The 12954-nt window shown below is 45.6% G+C and overlaps 1 protein-coding gene across 6 annotated transcripts in view; it reads right to left on the bottom strand.

The window, feature by feature from the left end:
• Positions 1–12954, bottom strand: part of Fryl (FRY like transcription coactivator) — a 231706-nt gene that overhangs the window by 137214 nt on the left and 81538 nt on the right. The window lies entirely within an intron of this gene.

The following is a 12954-nucleotide window of genomic DNA, read 5'->3' as shown; positions in this document are numbered from 1 at the left end:
ATTCCAAGTGCCCTGAAGGACACCCTCACCTTTCTCTGTGCCGACCTGCATGTGGCCAACAAGACCTGCCCCGTTTGCACTCAGATTGCCAGTCTGAGGAGCCTGCGGCTCATCGGGGCTGCCAGGAAACAGGCACAGGCTGCTGCTCCCTGCCCTTCGATGCCAACTCTCCTCACAGGCAAAGGGCCTTGAAAACAGTTTCTTAAAATGAATTAGCATAAGATCTTTAATGTCTTCCTCTAATAGCTGGTGTCCTCCTCGAAGGGGTGGGTGGGGGTGCAGCAGTCTCCTAGGGGACCTGAGCAGTACATTCTCTCTACCACCATCGTGGGTTTTGTTCAGCATGCTTACCATGAGACCGAGTCCACGGGCCCACTCACCCCACTGGAGATAATGCCGCCTAATGGAATGAGAGATGATGTCATGAACACTGCCTGAGCCTCCTCTGGCAGCTCCAACCGCTCAGCTCAGGACCAAGCTGTTTTCTGGTGCCTGCAACTTCTTCTAAAGAGCTAAGAGTCAGGTAAGCGGGCTGTTTGAAAAGCAGCCTCTTCTATTCTTAACGAAGCATTCAGTTCCCATGAAAGACCGACAGCCAGAATGTCAGTGAACAGACAAAGTATCCACTGGTCAGATAAACGCATCTGGACAACTTCATTCTATGGAAGAGGTTCTCAGATGAAAATACACTGTCCAAAGCATAACTGCTCTTTAAAATGACAGAGAGGTCACACAACCAAAACAAATCACATTTCATGCCAGCATCAGAAGGAAAAAGCACATTCACCCCAATCGGTTTACTGCATCTTTAGAGGACAAGAGGCATGTGTTCAGAGGTGTCCCTTCTCATATGTAGAAATACATTTGTAGCAAGCCATCTGCATTATTGCATTCTTTAAGTACCACAGAGAGTAACTGCAATTATCAAAGTCATAACTGAATAAATTCAGTCGCGGTCAAATTGCTAGCTAGGCTAAAATAGCATCTTCCCATGCATGAACACCATTCACTACATACAAAAGGACAATCGCATTCATTAAGACATATTCAGCAGTAACAGTACAGGGGCAGATGTCCGAAGCTGTGTGAGCTTTTGCTTTGTTTCTTTTTGTTTTTAGAATAGTTCAAGAAATCTGATACAAATGTGGACCATTCCAATTCCTAAACTAACAAGAAAATCTAAACTAAGGGAGCAAAGGCTGACTAACTCAGAACCCAACTCCACACCGGGACCCAGGGCTGACCAATATGGAACCCATTCCCACCCCAGGACACAAGACTGACCAACATGGAGGCTAACACCACACCAAGACACTGGGTTGACCGACATGGAACCCAACCCCACCCCAGGACACAGGGTTGATTGACATGGAACCCAAACCCACCCCAGGACACAGGGCTGACCAACAATGAACCCAACTCCACCCCAGGACATAGGGCTGACCAACATGGAACCCAATTCCACACTGGGACACAGGACTGACCAACATGGAACGCAACTCCACACCAGGACACAGGGTTGACCAACATGGAACCCCAACTACATGCGGCATGCCAACATGGAACCATAATCCCATGCTGAGATGCCAAAGCTGACCAAGCGCAAACCCCAACTCCACATCACTGTCATTTGCTTCCAGCTTTATTAAAAAAAATTAAAGGTCAGCTAAGAGCAGGGTTTCCCCTCATTCAAAGAAGAACCAAGGCATCCAGATGTTAAATGAACAAACGATATCCCACAGTCCAAAAGCCCAACCTCCCACATCCTATTCTTGTATATTAACAGTGAACAGACAGTGCTACAAAGACTACAGATTTTACAAAAGTCAGTTTGCATTTTGTTCTTAATTACAGTATTCCCCAAAGTAACTTCACCACACAATCCTCTCTTCATCAGACTGTTAACAGAGTCTGTGGGGGATGGAGACCTGAACCCAAACAAACGACAGCATTAAACACCAAAGCTCGGAACTGAAGCATAGCAATTGACCACTTGGTACACGACATCCAGTACTCTGCCATGTTCTTGCTGCCCCTGGTGCGCTGGGCTCACCCAAGACTTAAGAGCAACTTGACACTGTCTGACTACAACTTCCTATAAAAGTAAGTGAGATTCATTCCTAGTAAACCTTCAGAAGTATACAAGTGTCATACAGAACTTAGTCTGGTGACTTCGGGAGAAAGGGGTAAATAATAAGAAAATTTCTCTTGCCTTTACAAATGGACTGTTTCCTTTTTAAATCTGTCTATTTAGATATAAAAGAATACGCCAGAATCTGAAGTTTCTATTTTACATAATCAGTATATGTGCACAGGTGTGTGTATGTGTGTGTGCGCACATGCACGCACAAACATTCCAGTTGTATCAGAAGCTCGCTATAAATACAGTGCAGATGAAATGGTATTTTCCATTTATATATTGACTAATCTAGCATACGAGCAGAGCCTGGTTCTATAGCCAAACCTTATTCTAAAGTATAAAGAACACAATAAACAGTGTTATTCGTTCGAGTCCTGATCACAAACACCATAGCAATACTTACTTAATGGAGCATTTCCTTTCTACATCTTCTGATGCTTTTATTTGCCAAACCACCAAACTATTAGCTGGGGGGGGGGGGGGGGGACGACGACACCACATACACACCCAGCAATCCTTTTAGAAGGCCATGGAAGAGTCCCACTGTGCTCCAATTTCTTTCTCAATCCCTCAATGACTAATCCTCTTTTTAAGTTACACAAATGACACTGCCATTGTTCTTCAAGTGAGTGCTCTCTTGTTAAACTGCCGATCAATTACATCAGCCAAGACATAACCTAGAGCCTATTGCAAGGTCTTCGGATTACCAGAGACGCCAGATTTTCATTTTCCACTTTGTAAACGTGGAATCCTCCATATTTTCACGTCACTGCCATGAAGACAGCGACAGAACTGTTTCTAGATGTAGCCTTGGCAAAGCAGAGGCGTCTAATTCAGGTCACTTACCTTAGCTATACTCCTCTTCCCACTTTAGACTACAATTTTTCAGGCTTTGAAAATGATGATTTAGAATGCAAGAAATTCATAGTTTCAATACAGGCTATTCCCATTTGTCTTAAGACCCTATTGCTGACTTTGATCAGAGGACATGAAGAAATCAAGCTGGCATTCCTCTGTGAGCTTCCTCCTCGCTGCTAGATTTCACAGTACCGGGAGGAGCAGCCGGGAGAAAAAAAGTCATCAATAGTCTTTCCCAGCTTGAATCCTATGAACTGTTATAGTCCCTGGCATGACGAGATAAGCCCATGGGTTCAATAGTGGCACAAATGTTACAGGAGTGACCACCAGCTTTCTGATTGGATTTAAACCTGTTCTACAAAAGGAAACATAAGCCTGGTACTGCAAATCTGGCCAAAAACCAGGGCTGAGGAGCTCATAGGTCCCAGGGAAAAGTCTACAACTGCTCTGTCAAATAGCCATACTATCAAACTGTCCTCTACAGTCATATCTCTATATACATATCATCAGTACAGCCCTCAGACAGCGCCAATGTATCTATATCATATGCCTCCCCCAAGGATCAGGGACCACTCACTGTGGAAGATGGGGTGAAAGGATTCCAAGAGTTGGATGTCGGAGAGGATTCAGACAAAAACAGTGTCTTCTGGGTGTGATGGAAGCACTTTGTTCACAAGCTAACAGCTGCCCTGGTTCCCTACAGAAGAACTACTCAAGATCCAGCCAATCAACATCCAGCACCGATTGGGGAGGGGCTCATGAGCCCCCAAGCCCAACTGAGCAGCTATTGACAGTTGATGACTTCTGGGAAAGAAAGAGTCCCTTTCCTTTAAGGGTGTGGTCCTTGGTAGGTTGACCACACTCTAGTAGGTGGCCCCACACCAATGGGTGTACGAGCAGCACAAACTGAATTTGGCGGGTGGTCAGTAAAACAAACAGAAGAGGGCACAAAGTTGGGAGGTGGTGGGGAAGAAAATGTGGGAGGCGGTGGGGGAGGAGGGTGCAATGATAAAAACACACTCTATGAAATTCTCAAAGAATGTTTTAAAATAATACATGTTTAAAAAAGAGACCCACCTTTTGCGGCCACCCTCCCACCATGGGCTAGATACTGCGGCAAACACAGGGTACAAATGATGACCACACTGGGTCTCTTGCCCTCCAGGTGTTGGAAGGTAGGTGTCCCCCTCCTTTTAATTGGTTCCCACTAAATCAGTGCCCTTTCAAAAGACTCTACAGTTTAGCAGAAGGTAGACTCCATACACCAAAACACCAGCAAAACCCCCAGGAAAGCATACAGAACCCTGCTCTCTAGAAGGGAGGGATCCGAACAAAATGTTCCCTGGCACTTGGAGAAGTCTGAGTTAACTTAAAATACCACACTCTCCACTGGAAAGTCGGGTTCTGAGAGAGTTCCTCAACTACTAACTCATTTTAGGAAAGGACTCAAGTGCATGGATCTGTCCTCATAGTAAGAGCTTCACCAGCGTCTCAAAAACTCTGAACACTGGTGTCCAAAATTAGCACACACGGAAGAGAGCGAAAATATCGGGAGCTTCTCTTCGGAAAATGTCAAATACCCTTCCACTCCTGGAGACTTGCACAGCTCCCCCGGATTCCAGCCTCTTCAGGAGATTCTCCTCTTCGCTGGAGCTTGGAGGAGACGTTGAAAGGCTCGAGAACAAAGATGCTATCGGGTCCGTTACATAATTACCAGATATGAGATGCAACACGGGAAAAAAACTGCAAAAACAGCCTCCTGTTTTGCTTTGGGACTTCATTAAAAAAAATAAAATGTTGATGGTGTGGGTCCGTACCGCTGGCTGGCACTGGATTCTCACTGTGCTCACTCCTGACCTCTGTCTCTCTGTCCTTTTTTGTATTGCTCAATACAAACAAGATGGAGAAGCGGTCAAGGGGGAAGAGGCCAACTTTGGGAGGTAAGTTTCAAGGAGGCTGGGTGGGTGGGTTCCTCATGCCACAAGGCAGCAGTGTCTCAAGAGGTGGGGCTCCAAGTAGGAGATTCTGAACTAGTGGCGGCCTGCAGCCCCTGGGACTCTACATGGCATCTCTACCAGCAGGGAGGATCAAACTGCATGCAGCCTCTGGTCTTGAACTTCCAAGCCTTTGGGGTCAGAACAAATAAACCTTCGCTTCTGTTTAATTATAGCAACACAAAATGACTAAGATGCTGATATAAATAAACCACTGGGCAAATAAATAGGAAGAAGAGGAAAATCTTCCACTGTGCAGAAAGGAGGAGGCTTGAATGCTCCCCTTTGAGTGGATGCCTAGCAAGCTGGCCTCTGAATGACAGCTGAGAACCTTTCAGAGTGCCCACTACTTCTGAACTCCCGTGAGTGGCCGGCTCGCCGTACCTAAATTACACACATAATGTGGGTCCTGTACGGTGCCTGCTTTTGTTCCAGGACTCTAAGTTCTGGGTATATGCCAAGCCTAGGATGCCTGCATAAACCAGCCTAGATAAAGCCCGGACAGTAAGTGTCTAGTGAGCTTGGGCCAGCATCAGTTCCCTAGTGTTTCGGCTCACTCACTGTGAGACAGAAAATGAACAGGAGAAAGATGATTTTAATAGGGAGAAATCTGGAAGATATTCCCTCAAGCCAGAAGATCAAGGGGCTCTTTGTTTGGTTGTTTGGTTGGTTTTTTTGTTTTGTTTTGTTTTGTTTTGCTTTGTTTTAAAACAGGGTCTTACTATGTAGCCCTGGCTGTCCTGGAACTCACTCTGTGGACCAGGCAGGCCTTGAACTCAGAGATCCGCCTGCCTCTGTCTCCCCACTGCAGGGATTAAAGGTGTGCGCCACTAAAGCCAGCCTATGACCGAGGCTTTTATTAGTGATAACTATGCAGACGGTCCTAGTGCTTTTCATAGACCATGGTGAGAAGAACACTTCACCCAAACACTCCCTTCCCAGAACAAAAGCCCAGCTTAATCATGAAGGCAAGAAACGGGGGGATAAATCCAAAGTAAAGAATGACTGCAAAATGGGAAGAAGCCGGGCAGACAAAAGCTTTCATACAATGCTATGCAAAATGACATGCAAACTTATAAATTGTTTATTTTGATAATTTTCCAGGCAATGTTTTCAGACCACAGAAGCTGCAGAAAGTTAAACCATAGATAAAAGAGAATAAGAACAAGTGAATCTAAACCAGCAGATCCTCTGGGCTGGGACCTATAGATTACAGATCCTACAGGTAGAAAAAAAAAGATCAGTAAACTTGGACAAATGGGTGCATACTCTCTCCAACAGAAGCACAGACAACAAAACACGGTCTGATGACGAAAACAGCATGAGCAAAGCCTCAGCAACCGACGGAAAGCCACAAGTGCGTCTAGCTTAGTAGAGCTGGCATCTGTGCAGGACTGGGACACAAAGTCCAGCATGTCTTCTAAAGTTGGTAAGACTACAGATAGAGCCAAACAGATCCTTGTTTTCTCAAGCAAACACAAACACATACACACACACACACACACACACACACACACGTGTGCATGCCAAGATCCAACAGAAACTGCTGAACCCAGAGGTAATAAAGTTTGTAAAGTAACAGAAAATGATTAACTGCATATGGGGGAACAAAGACTAAAATGAACGTGGATGTCGCATCTAAGACGTCCAAGATGGAATGGTTACTGGAAAACTCAATAAACAAACAAAAAAATGAACAAAAGAAGCTGCCACTCTAGAGCTCTATATTTGGAGAAAGTGCCTTTGGGGGAGAAAAAGCAAAGTAAAAATTTTTTCAGAACAGACCAAATGTGAAACAATTTATCACTGACAAAATCTGCACCACAGAAGCAAGAGAGAGAGAAGTATTAAAGGGTTCTCAGGTAGAAAAGCGATCAGGAAACTGAAAGCTTGCATCCGTATAGTCAAGTGAAGGGCACCAGGAGCGGTGAGCAAGGAGAGAAATGTTTCTCATTTTAAATGTTTTTTTCCAAAGTTAACCGGCAGGCTAAGCATGCAGTTCAGTGAAGGGTGCTTGCCAGGCATGCGCCAACGCGCCAAACCCTGGGTTCAGTCCCCGGCAAGCATCATCAATTAATTAAGGCAAAACAAATCGCTAAAGCCAAAGTGACTCACAATATATCACTGGGTAGAAATAAAACATTTTACTCCAGAGCTGCAGAAATGGCTCAGGGGTTAAGGACACTTGCTGCTACACCAGAGGACCTGAGTTTGGTTTCCAGCATCTGTGTCAGGTGGCTCACAACATCTGTAACTCCACCTCCAAGGATCTAGCATCTCTGGTCACCCTGGTTACCTGCACTCATGTACCTACATACAAATACATACACCGCTGGTGTGTTCCTGGCATGGGTGCCATGAGGTATGATCGCTGGTGTGTTCCTGGCGTGGGTGTTAATAAATAACTGAACCTGTCCCTAGCTTTCCCTTTCAGTTCTTTCTTAATCTTTCACACGTTTAAAAAACAATGCTTCCTCTGCTCTGAAAGGAACAGTCCAGACCCCATAAAAATACTTTCTTCTTTGCCCTTGCAAACCATACCAATTTGCCATCCTTTGGCACAATGCTAAGATATTATTTCTGAATGAAACCAAAAACCTGCTATTTCTAAGCATCTTTCAAATGCATTCTCCAGATCTTAAAAACCCTCAGCAGAAACTTAACTGCCTGAAACAACAATTGTTTTGAACACAATGTTAGTGAGAATCAAGTGGGGTTTTTTTTTTTAGAATTTATATTTTTGGAAACTGTTAGCCTATGTATATTTACATAACATAACGTATATATGGGTTACTCCCAACGGAAGAATTGCTAACACTGACATGCTTGCACTGTGTGCCTCGCAGCTGTCTGGAGCAGAGGCGTAGACCTCTGGGAAAGGACTAGAGAACATCTATGAACTGGGGATTAGCCAGACAGGCTTCGCGGCTCCAGTCTGGGCTGTTCAGAGCATGAGGTTGGTGGGGTTTGCCTCTGTGCCAGACAAGCACAGAGTGACCTGGGGCTGCCCCACACAGGAAGCCCTTCCACGCATGGTAAACAAAGGCTCCAGTTGGCTCCAGTTATCCGCGCCTTTCTCTACTAGATCAACTAGAGCGCTCAGCGATAGAACCACCGCGGACATCACTCTTGTATGAGAGAGGGCCATTAGGAAGGCTGCAGCCAAACAGGAGGAAGAGTCTCAGCCAAGAAAGGAAAGCCACCAGATGTCAAGACTAAGGTCACACTGAAGAGAGCCCTCCATGTGAACCTCAGGAAGTAACAGCAGCAGCATTTCCTTCAAAGATTTCATTTCTGCCGTCCCTGGGGCACAGCACACCTCTCTCTTCCACAGTGACAGTGTGGACAGAGCTCTGGGCACAGGCATAGCAGAGATAGCTCTGCTCATCGCTGGGTCCATCTCAGCTAGCGCCTTGGTCCACATCTTCAGATGGAGGACCCCAAGGGCATCATTCATCTTCCATCTAGGTGTTCCCAACCTGTACAATGCCCTTCATAAATGTAACCACATGAACTCTGCTATTCGTCTGATGAGTCCCTCAGCATCTTAAGTCACGTCTTCTGAGACCCCTACATTGCTGCGTATTCTCAGTTCCTCAGTAAGTATTCAATTGGAAAGAGAAAACTCAAAAAACAAAGCAAAAAAAAAAAAAACCCTCATGTCAAAGATGTGGATTATTCAGGATTAGGAAGGAAACATGGAGACAAGTCCATACCACTACACGAGCTAGCCAACACAGAAAAAGAGGTCATGCCTGGCTAATATGTGCTAAAAAGCACTGTATTCGAGAGAGTCTAACTTCAAAATTTTAGTAGTCTTTAAAGCCCTATTTTAAATGTTCTAAAGTCACAGTTCATTTTTCATAGGAGTTCCCTGAGTGATTTGCCTTGATTTTTGTTTACTGTAGTTTGAGGCACCATATTGTTGTATCATCTGGGCTGGCCTTGAACTCATGACCCTTCCGCCTTTACCTTCTGAGTACTGGGACCAGTTTTAGGTACGCCCATGGTGAGCACAGTGACGTGTGAGGCTTACACTAAGGGAGCCGGGGAGGCGGCTCAGTCCCTGAAGTGCTTATGAAGGCCCGAGGTCAATCCCCACCACCAGTGAATAAGATGGGTGCCTGCAATCACAGTGTTGGGCGACAGACAGGACAGTCACGAGGGCTGGCTGGCCAGCTGTGCACTCCAGTCTCTGGGAAATACTGTGCCCTAAGAAGATGAGGTGGAGAACAAGAAGAAAGACCTGACATCAACCTCTGCCCTCCACAGTCATGTGCGTACATGTGCACAAACACTTGCCTGTGAGACACACACACACACAAAATGTGCTTATGGTAACTTTGTTTCTCTTTTTTAACCATTTTATTTTTATTTACACGTATGTGTGTGCATCTGTGTGAATACTACCATGTGTGGAGCTGTCAACAGAGACCAGAAGAGGGCATCAGATCCCTTAGGTCTAGAGAAACAGGCAATGTGAGCCACCTGACCTAAACAGCTGAGCCGTTCTCCATCGCAACATTATCTTTCTTATAGAATGGGAAAATTCAGAGGTCCAAGAATAATGAGAATTTCTATATTCCCTACAAAGAATGTCTCAGAATTTTTAACAGGTTTCATCAGCAAGGGAACTGGAAAAATGTTCCGGCTAATACTTCTATACACACCGTAAAAGATTGAGCGACCTGCACTTAAATTGCACGTTAAAAACGGAAAATCCATCTAAGGTCTACGTGGAGGAACAAGAATAAATTAGAGCAGACAAATAGGTATAATCTCCACCTGAAAGGTATCTGGGACTATTACTTAACAATTTAAATCAATCAATGATGACATGCTTGCTTTAGCAGAAGCAGAATTTAGAAAAATACACCTTCAAAGGCAAGCAGATGGGTTCTAATTTTGAGCGCCACCCATCTATACTTGTTTGAGATTAACTTCCCTTTATAATGAAGCTTCCCTTCCCTTCTTTCTTTTTCCTTCTCTTGACAGAGGGTCTCACGTAGCCCAGGCTGCTCTAGAGTTTGCTGTGAACCCCTACGCCCACAGTCTCCATCCCCCACGGGCTGGCACCACAGGTGCTACCTCCGTACCCAGCATGGATATTTTTAACAAAGAGCCGGGTTCAATAAATTTTATGACTGAAAAATGGCAGTGTGGATCTTATCCACATAAACGGCAGGACGGGGAGAGGCGGGTGAAAGCCCAACTCTCGCCTGGTTAGACAAAGGGTTCCATTGTGAGACGGACATTGACCGGCGGGGTTGACAAAAGCAGGACTCCACACAGGGCACTGAGGGCAAAAAGGGAATGTGGCGAGCCGACAGATGTTATCTTTAAAGAGTAGACCGGCTGGCCTTCCGAAAACTGTCGCTGGGTCACAGGAGCCTGGTTTTTGTTTTTTTTTTTTTTTAATTTTGAGAGACTTTATGGCCACTTGTCATATTCCCTGAAGTTTAGCGTGAGATAACGGATAGCGAACTGGTATTTACTGAGCACCTGCTATAGATAAAAACACTCTTCTAAGGGCTACATAAGATACAAGGAACTATAATGGCAGACCTCATCAAAGCTGCTGGTGTCTGTGGCGTCTGTGGGGAGGTAAGTCTGTTCCCTGACCTTAACAATATCCTTTTCTCTATTATATTTTAACTGTCAGACAACTCTGGTTCCCAGGGCAAACCTGTTGTGTTTGTGTAAACAAAGCCACACTGGGATGTGTCTTGCACAGTCACCCATGAATCATCGGTGGCTGCCCTGGCTCTACAAAGCTGGGTATGGTAATAGAGATGCACAGCCTACAAGCCCTAAGATATTTACCCTCTGGGTTTTTACAGGAAGTCTGCTATACATCTGCACTTGCTTGGTGTGAGGTTCTCTCCTCCCTCTCTCCCTCCCTCCCTCCCTTCCTTTTTCTTTTTGTGACTTTGGAACTAATAGAAGGCTGCTTTTTTCTCAGGAACCACTGCCCCACTGAGCAATGTGCTTTATGGCAAAGAAGGAAAAGTCGGTGAGCTTTATAAATACAGCACCAGGCACCTGCTGTGGTTAGCGACTACAAGCCTGCTTTGGCACATCCGAGACCGGAGCCAGAGGCAGCAGCCTCCAGGTCCTCAACCGGCTCTTGCCACGTTTCTCAACCGAGTGTTACAGGACTGAGCCCTGGGGCTTCCCACATTAAGTCAGGCCAACTCAACCCTCCAAGAGCTAACATTTTTATATTAAACGGACTAGAAGAAGCTAGCACACGGGGAAGTGAGGTTAGAATGGCAGCCTGGAGCTCTAGGCACCACCCACCCTACAATTTGAGGAAGCCACCAGAATTGGAGCTGTAGCCAGCAGGATAACCATCCTTGAACCCAAGGCCGCTCTTCGGACCTGGGCAGAGTCGGCCCTTGGGCTGTGTCTGCTTCCTGAATTCTCTTTATGGCGCTCTGCTATTGAATCTTCCTAGGATAATCCCTTAGTTACATTTTCCACTCAAATATGGCTTTACTCACCAGAACCTGGTCTTTAAACACATCTTTATGATTTTTCTTGAGTGTATTTTGCCGTGTGTTCTGTTCTGGTGAGGTGTGTTTGTTCGCATTTGTGACCTGCTCTGACTGTGTTCCAAACCTGCTGACTCGGCCTCCTGAAGACAAGAGTACAGGCACACCACTGTATCTCACTACCTCCTAGATGTTTTTATTGTCTTGTTCACATTTTTATGACTTTATGACCTATGTTATATAGATCATATTATTCAGAAATGCTTAACTAGTGTATATGTATTCCTCTTATTCCATTTACAGTCACCCTACATTATATACTTCTCCCCTTTAGCTTCTTAATAACCCATTCACCAGGAAGGCAGGCAACGCCCTCTGGTTTACAAAATCTGGACTGGTCCCGGAGGGTCCTGGGTGGATTGGGACTAAAACATTAGGAACAGATGGGTAAGGAGACCCGGAACAATGGTTAAACGCCTGGATATGAGGAACACAGCAAGAACACTAGTGAACAATGGGGAAAGAGTCAGAGAAACACAGCGGCAGGCCATCCTGCCCTTCTGTAAACGTCACTGACCATAAACCAGGACAGCTAAGACACCAGTGATGAGTCTCATAGGATCTTCACCATACGTGTGGCCCATCACTGACCACAAGATCCTTAGATGACACATGACAATATTCTAACCACCTGCATTGCCACAGCAGTCAGTACACACTGACTCAACGTTGGCCATCTGACTTGGGTCAGTCACAGCAAGTGACGCAGACAGGAAGCTGTGGAGGTCCCTTAACAGGGGAACAAATGCAGCCTTACTTCCAGTGTGCTTCCTACAAATCCTTTCCTAACCTCAGAGAAATAAAGATCCTGACCCGAATGCAGTTAAGTGCAGTTAAGCACTTCCATGTTTCGAATGTAACCATGCACAGCCTGGAGAGACTGGTCTCCAACGAGCCTTGCTACAAAATGGTGAGGCCGTGAAATTGTTGCGGAATAGCTGTCCCCACTGTAAAGATGTGTCTCTGCCCAAGGCGCCTTCTGATTGGTTTAATAAAGAGAGGAATGGCCAATAGCTAGGCAGGAGAGGATAGGTGTGATTTCCGGGGAGAGAGAGGAAGTGGAGGGGGAAATCTAGGCACACAGAATTCACCAGCAGACTTGGGGCAAGTTGGATATCCTGTACTGAGGAAAGGTAAAAGCCACAAGGCCGAACGCAGATTGACAGAAGCAGGTTAATTAGATTATACGAGCTAGCAGAGGGCGAGCCTAAGCAAAGGTTGAGCGGTCACAAGTCTCTGTCATTATTTCAGGCCGGCAGCAGAAAGGAAAGTCTAGATGGGATGTGGTCATGCTCACTTCTGAATCATACAATTGTTTGACAATGGCTATTTGGAGGAGAACACGGTGCAGACAAAGGAGGAAGCTGAAATGCCCAATAACCCAGGCTTGAGAGAGCGTCCACCTAGC

This window comes from Microtus oregoni, unplaced genomic scaffold (assembly GCF_018167655.1).
Source record: "Microtus oregoni isolate MIOR12 unplaced genomic scaffold, Mior012 000021F_ref0000039, whole genome shotgun sequence".
In the NCBI taxonomy this organism is placed as follows: domain Eukaryota; kingdom Metazoa; phylum Chordata; class Mammalia; order Rodentia; family Cricetidae; genus Microtus; species Microtus oregoni.
This window is presented reverse-complemented; position numbering and strand designations above follow the sequence as displayed.